This window comes from Ailuropoda melanoleuca, chromosome 13 (genome assembly GCF_002007445.2).
Source record: "Ailuropoda melanoleuca isolate Jingjing chromosome 13, ASM200744v2, whole genome shotgun sequence".
NCBI classification, from domain to species: Eukaryota; Metazoa; Chordata; class Mammalia; order Carnivora; family Ursidae; genus Ailuropoda; species Ailuropoda melanoleuca.
The window spans coordinates 5,824,423-5,832,446 of NC_048230.1; the positions used below are offsets into that span (position 1 = coordinate 5,824,423).

General features: G+C 46.6%; 1 pseudogene; it reads right to left on the reverse strand.

The window, feature by feature from the left end:
• Window positions 1-5,977: 5,977 nt before the first annotated feature.
• On the reverse strand, window positions 5,978-7,705 carry LOC100482408 (annotated as a pseudogene).
• Window positions 7,706-8,024: the final 319 nt, after the last annotated feature.

The following is an 8,024-nucleotide window of genomic DNA, read 5'->3' on the forward strand; positions in this document are numbered from 1 at the left end:
AAAAAAAAAAAAAAAAAAAAAAAAAGATTCTCTCCCTCTCCGTCTGCCCTTCCCCCACACCTCGCAAATGCGCACTCTCTCCAAAAAGGGGGGAAAAAAGGCAACTCTTTCCAACTGCATCCGGACCCTCCTCTCAGGGGGAGAGTTCTCTGCAACCTGGAGCTGGAGTGGTTACATGGATGGGATCCTTTAATCAGGGACATGAGGCTGCAGGCATGTCAGAAAATGTCACCTAAAACCAACGTGAAATTGGACCATGTGTAGAAACTATGCTAAATGTAACTTGTTCCTGGGGTTTCTCTGATATCAGCAAGGGGACTAAAATATAGCATCAATTGTGGTTCAGTCCTTGTAACAGGCCTGCACTACTCCCACCCACAGTACAGAGGACAATCAGTGTTTGTGACTGCCTAGCATCCAAAGCTCTAGTTAGGGGGACTTCCCACGGTCTCCCCTCCCTCTAGGGAGATAGAAAGGTCTAGAGAAAAACCTCTTCCCAAATGCACCCTTAGTTAGGACACGGGCAAATGACTTTGGCTGGTCAATCAAGACACTCTCATCCTGGATTTTAAGTTGTGAATAAATGAGGTAAGGATGAATGAAAAGTCAGGATCCAGGTGCATTGGAAGGATTTGGCTGAGGCAACTTGGTTGGATTTTTCCCGCTAAAAAAGTGATCATCTGGTATTCTGCTCCTCGGACCCCTCTCCCCATCTGAATTTTTTTTTAAGATTTTATTTATTTATTTTAGGGGGGGAGGGGCAGAGCAAGAAGGGGAAGGAGTCCCAAGCAGACTCCATGCTGAACGTGGAGCCAGACTCAGGGCTCCATCTCACGACCCTGAGACCACGACCTGAGCCAAAATCAAGAGTTGGCTGCTTAACCGACTGAGCCACCCAGGCGCCCCATCTTAATGTTTGTCTAGTTCTCCAGCTTCTTACAAGCGTTTGGTAGCATTGTTAATCTCTTTTCTGTTTACAATAACTGAAGTTTTCTGGTGCTCATGACCAAGAATGGACTATGCACACATGTTTGAGGGCGCCTGGGTGGCTTAGTCGGTTAAGCAGTCGACTCTTGATTTCAGCTCGGGTCATGGTCTCAGGGTCCTGGGATCAAGTCCTGTGTCAGGCTCCACCCTTGATGAGAGTCTGCTTGAGATTCTCTCTCTCTCTGCCCCTCCCCCGGCTCGTGCATGCTTTCCCTCTCAAATAAATAAATCTTAAAAAAAAAAAAAGGTAATCATGTACAAGGGCTCTAGAAAATAGGCAGCCATAGCGTAAGTACATTTGTCGGTCATTTACCCCACAAGATTCACAGAAACTTATTCAGGTGTCTGTTGAGCTCCTATTCTGTTTCATGATTTTCACTAAGCATGGCTTTGATGGGATCTAATGGAAGAAAAAAAGCTCTAGCTGGAAAAAAAAAAAAAAAACAGATGAACAAACAGAAAAACCCCACCCATTAAGACAGTAAGATCTAGCAAGGACCCTGGAAGAAATCCATTCCTCTCAAAACCATCCTTTTTCTTTCTTCCTCAGATGGGTTTCTGAATACTAACTAGTTTACTTTTCCAGGGGCTTTAAGGCCAGGAAGTAGATACCCTGTAAATGTGGTTATTTTGAATCATTTCCCAGACTCTGGGCTTCCATGAAAAATTAAGTTTCTAAACTTGCAGAGATGAAGACCAGACTCAACCTTTGATATTTGACCCCACTAAGAAGCAGACAGCCTGTGAGACCCGCCGTGTGCAAACACACGGACAAGCCAAATATTTTTTGAGCATATCCTGTGTGCCAGGCACTAGGCTAGGGAGAGGGAATGCAACCATGAACCAGATAGGATGGTGCTTGCTCTATGGTGGGAAGAGAGACATTCACCAAAGAATGACATAAACAGTCATGCAATGACAAATTGTGATAAGCAACCTGGAGGCAAAATTTTAGCATCTATGAGATCATGTAATGCGGGCACTGACTAAGTCGAGGGAGTCAGGGAAGGTTTTTGTGAGTAAGACCACACTTGAGTTGCGATCTTAAGGATGAGTAGCGGTTGACTGTGTGAAGAAGGGAGGAAGGAGTGGGTCAGGCAGAGAGAAGAATGTAGATAAAGGCCCCAAGGAGGGAAGGCGCGAGGTCTGGATCCCTGCCACCTAAGATGTTGTGAGAAATATATGAGCTAATACCTGTAATATTCAGTAACTAATAGCTGATTGGCTAATTAATCAAAACTAGCATTTAGTAAGCCCTTATTATGTCCTAGGAACTTTTAAAATGTGTTAATAAGTTAACAAACTCTAGCAGCTATAACACAACAAAGATTCATTTCTCCCTCACCTCTCAGTGGGTTGGGCAACTGTCCTGGGCAGTCTCCTCCAAGCGGTGACTCAGGGATCCAGGCTCCTTCTAGCTTGTGGCTCCATAACTCCCGCAGGCCTCCTCAAAATTCTCCCTTAGATCTTTTCTATACGAGTGTTATACAAGTGCCCAACGAGGGGGGCGCCTGGGTGGCTCAGCCAGTTAAGGGTCTGTCTTCAGCTCAGGTCATGATCTCGGGGTCCTGGGATCCAGCCCTGCATTGGGCTCTGTGCTCAACAAGGAGTCTCCTTTTCCTTCTGCCCCTCCCCCTGCTCATGCTCTCTCTCTCTCAAATAAATAAATAAAATCTTAAAAAAAAAAAAAAGCCAAGTGCCCAACTGGGAAGGAAAGAGAGTGTGAATGTTTGTGTAAAGCATTTTGGGGCTTGTAAGGGCTGTACACCACATCCACCCTCACTCACCTGGCCAGAATCCTGTCCAGGTCGTTCCGTTTATGTTGAAATGTTGAATAAGCTATGGGTGGGCGGTGGAAGGAGATATTTGGATTATTCAAAGGGAGTTAAAAGAATGTTGAGAAACTGCATAAGCATACAGAGCAATTTACAAGGACCTGAATTTACAAGGGAAAAAAAAATAAAGGAACAGGCACAATTCCTTCCCCACCTTCTTCCCCCAAGCTGACCACATACCGTGTTTTCTAAACGTGATGGAAATTTCCTCTCCAGTCTAGACTTTGGCCTAGATAGGGAATGAGAAGACCGGGAATGAGAAGACCAGGAATGAGGAATTGGAGGCAAAGAGAGGGTGCTCTCAAATAATAGAAAGTTGCTTTGAATATAGGGGAGAAATCCTCAAAAGCCAAACAGAGTGCTTCCAGCAATGCCCAGACTTTTTTTTTTTTTTTTAATTTTATTTATTTATTTGACAGAGAGAGACACAGCCAGTGAGAGAGGGAACACAAGCAGGGGAAGTGGGAGAGGAAGGAGCAGGCTCCCAGTGGAGCATGGAGCCTGATGCGGGGCTTGATCCCAGAATCCTGGGATCACGCCCTGAGCCAAAGGCAGACGCTTAATGACTGAGCCACCCAGGTGCCCCAGCAATGCCCAGACTTATGTTCAGATGTTAGACAGTGTTCCTGGGAGGTTGGAGAGCCCAAATCAGCACCTGCAAGATTCTAGCACTGAGTTTCAATGTAGGGAGAGACAGCTGGGTGGTTTGAGGAATGGGACATGACCTGGGACACGGCTTGGAAGTTCCCAGTGGCGCCAGTGGATAATGAATAATGAAAGTTGATGGGGTTATTAAGAGCTCACACAGACTGCATACACATTTTGCCTGCTTTTAATCATCACAGGATTGCTATGGAACACGCACCTCTGTTGGTCCCATCTGCCAAAGGCCACACTGCTCATAAGTGGCCAGGCTGTGATCTGAATGGTCCTTCTGGCCCCAGAGTCCAAGCTAGAGTCCGTGCGCCTAAGCTTCATGAAGGCTTAATTAAACGCTGGTGTTTATGCAGTGGAAACGCACACACAGCATAATTACTTCTCTTCACAGTCTGGGCATTAAGTACTTTTTCCTTTACCTCTGCTGGGCTCCCACTCGGAGAGAGAACCTTGACATCTTTAAGGTCAATCTGCTTGTCTCACTTGGACAGCTTGGCGAGGAGGAGTGCTAAGTCCTGGAATGCTCCTCCTCACAGCCAAGGTGAGCCAAGTGAAAAGCTGGTTCCGTTTCCCCCCAGAGAGTGACAGTTCATTTAATTCCAGCAGTAAACCAGCTTCCAGGGAGAAAGGACTGTTTAAAGGTCTGTGTCAATTACACAGTGATTATGAAATTCATGATATGACTAATCCAGCGGCTGAACCTATCATTATCTGACATAATCCAAGAATATACTGTTTAACAGGCTCTTTACCTCCCATTAAAGAAAAGTCGGTTTGTGTCTGTGCACACTGCAGACGACTTCTCTCATTTCTTAGATCTCCTCTATGAAAGGGAGTAAACGTTTACCAGACATGAATGAATTAAACCCAGTGTCCTGGAAGCTACATGGTCTATTTTTCATGGCTGGCTCAAGGCTTGGGAATTCCAGTGTGTTGCTTGATACAATTCGAAGTATCACAAAGGCCTTTGACCTTGAAGACTTCCCTTCAGTGATTTGCATATCCTTTCCTGTACTTAGTGTCTATGATTAGATTACAGGCCATCATAACAAGCCCGTAACTTCCTGAAGCGCTCCTCCTTTATTTATTTTTGGACATTTTATCATTTCTTTCCCTTAAGAGTGCTCTGTAAGTGGTAACTAAAACCTATTGGTCACAAGCACCTATGAACATACCAGCTTTTAAAATCAGAAAGCAAAAAATCATTTCCCCAGTTCTGTCACTGACATTGTTTTTGGAGAGAAGTCTGAAAAATCCCTTATAGCTCTCAGCGCTTTTCAGAGAAAAAGGTTTGTGGTTCCAAAGCATTGTGAGCCATGTTTGGGGTCCTCATCCGTGCTTCCCCCCCAAAGCTGATCGGACTGGCACCCAAATCAAAAGCTGCCCTTGACAGGCTAGACAGCGGCCAATTAAACGTCCTGCTACAACAGCTTGCCAGAAAAGGAGTGTCTTCTGCAGGGTGGCATCTGGCGGACTCAGTTTCCCACTAGAGATACTAAGATAATCAGAAAAAAGACGTAGAGGCAGTGATGATAAAGGTAGAAACCTAGAGTCCGGAACAAAGGCACCTGCTGTTGAGAGGCCAGCGACATAACCAGGCATCTGCCTTGTATCTCACATGCCAGTAGGTTTTCTCGATTTCCTAGTCTCCCTTCTTCATGGAACCTGCTAGTAAGCCCGCATGCACCGAGGAAGCTCACCACAGCTCAGTCTCACCATCTGTGGTAGGCTGAATAGGCTCCCCCCACCCCCTGCCCGAATATCTCCACATCCAAATCCCCAATCCTGTGAATGCTCCTTTATATGGCAAAAGGGACTGTGAAGAGGTGATGAAAGATTGGAGATGGAGAAACGATCCTGGATTAGCCAGGTGGGTGCCATGGAATCCCGAGTCCTTCTAAGAAGCAGGAGGAACAGAGGCAGGAATTAGGAAGTGTGGCTGTGGAAACAACGGGTCGAAGCGGTGAGGAGAAGGGGCCAGGAGGCAGGGAATGCAGGCAGCCTGGAACAGCTGACAAGCCAAGGAAATGGATTCTCCCCGGAAGCCTCCAGAAGGAACCAGCCCTTCTAACACTTGGCTATATCCCAATGAGCTATAAGATAATAAATTAGTGCTGTTTTAAGTCACTAGATTTGTGGCAATTTGTTACAGCGGCAATAAAAGACTTAGACACCGGGGTGCCTGGGTGGCACAGCGGTTAAGCGTCTGCCTTCGGCTCAGGGCATGATCCCGGCGTTCTGGGATCGAGCCCCACATCAGGCTCCTCTGCTATGAGCCTGCTTCTTCCTCTCCCACTCCCCCTGCTTGTGTTCCCTCTCTCGCTGGCTGTCTCTATCTCTGTCAAATAAATAAATAAAATCTTAAAAAAAAAAAAAAAGACTTAGACACCACTTGACTGACCAGGCCAGGGGTCCAGCGTTTGTGTGCTCTATTCTTTTTTTTGGGGGGGGAGAGGTTTTCAAATGATCCCATATTGAAATATTTTCCTTTGTAGTTCTTAATTAGTGGGGCACCCCACAGTGCCACTATTGACGTCATCTGTGATGTCAGGAGGGTGGGGGCATCAATGTTGCTGCCCACAGACTGGGCAGTCCTCCGGGTCTCTTCAATGGTTCCAGAGAGTTCTCTGGCTAAAGATTGGTGCCGCATCTGTCGGCCAATATTGACATTCTCGGCAAAAGTGATTTTTCCACTGGGCTTCATGTTTTTCTGCTTCCTTCTGTCTCTTGGCGGTTCCCTGAGGGTTTTGATAATCAGGGCGGAGGCAGAAGGTCCTACTTCAGTCCGGGCCTGTCTGTTCTTGATGGCCAGTTTCACTGTCATCCTCAGACCCTTCCAATCACCGGTTACCTTGGCCAGGTCATCACCAGCCTTTTTTGGAGACAGCCCTGGGGGACCGATCTTCGGGACCAGGGTAGAGGTGGCACCAATTTCGCCACCAGTGCACCTTGGGTACACGACTTTGATCTCGTTGGGGTCAAACTTAGGCAGCCTGGTGGAGGTGGCTGGTGTCGGATGAACCTGGATTAGGGACCACCGAAGACAGTCTGTGTGCTCTATTCTTGAGCATGACTGGAAGTAAGTAACTTACACACTTGATGGTCCGCCTGTTAGCTGAGTATTGAGGCAAGTTCCCTGATCTGTTCAGAAGAGGTCAGTTCATTTTGCCAGGAGAACAGAAGAGGAAATAGAAAAACTTAGGTAATTAAATAAAAATGGTAAGAAAATTGGCATTGGGGCCATGGTCACCCAGAGAACATACCATGAGAGCAGTATGTGTAGGGAGAAAGAATTTGACATTATGATGAAAAACCAACAAGAACAAAGACGGATGAGAACCAGGTACCACGGAAGCCCATCTTCAGCCGGGCCTTACCTTCACACAGTCATTTCTCATTAATTCCAAATCCGTCCGGAGCTAGATCTCAATGCTCGTGTTAATTACTTCTTTCAAGGTGTTTTCATCATTGTAATTGAGCACACCCCCGGGTGCCGTCCCAGAAGTGAGTGTGTTAATGACCACATACAGCACACTGAGCTGAGCGCTTACCTACACTAACCGGCTTTCCCAAACACCTTTAATTTAGAGAGACCCCTGCCAGGTAGGCTCACCTGTCATCCTTCATAAAGACCCAAAGGAGAATTCTCTCCTGTGAAACTTCACGTTTGATCAGCTCCTTCTGTCTGTTTCTCGCAAAAGTACTTCTGCTGCCAAAAAAGAAAATTAAGCCTTTAGGGGAAAAACAAAACAACCCCCCCCAAAACAAAACAAAACAAAAGCAGGTTTCCATTCATGTGGTATCTTTTAGGATGACTGCATTTTGAAGGCAAGGACAAGGTTTTCATACATGCTGTTCTTTTTCCCTTCATGGACTGATTATACCTAAGAAAGAAACCTTTTTGACTGAGGTGTTTAGGATCATTCTGATGGTGACTGTATTGATCATTTTGATAATTACTGTGTTCTCAGTTGCAGATAACAGGATCCACTCCGGCTGGTTCTCCCAGAATAGGCTTAGAGCGGAGTCTTAGGTAGTTTAGAGGATTTCTGGCAGTGCCAGGGAAGCAGGCTCAGATACCACGCAGCCGGAAGAGTCCCAGGAAAAATACCCGATCAGAAGCAGGAGGGCTCCCACGGAAACCCCATTGCTGCTACTCACCGCTCAACACCTACGATGCTAGAGGCAGGACAGAGGAACTTCTCCCAAAGCTTCTCGACCATCATACTTGCAAAAAGAAGGACCCACCCACAGGCAGCTGCCACTCCATTTGAATCCCGATCACACGGTTGGGGCACGTGGGCATCGGTTTGCCAGGAGCTGGGTCCTATGCACAACTCTCGTTCCAAGACTCGGGGCAGTGGAGTGGGTGTTGTGTGGGTGCATCTGTGGAAGACATCGCAGTGACCGTATCTACTTCGGGTAATTTGTGTGACAGAACGGTGGTCATCAGGGGGTCACAATGAGAGTAACAGCTAGCATTTTTGGAGTGCTTTCTGTGTCCAGCACGTGCTAAATATTTTACGTGCTTTGATGTGCATAATC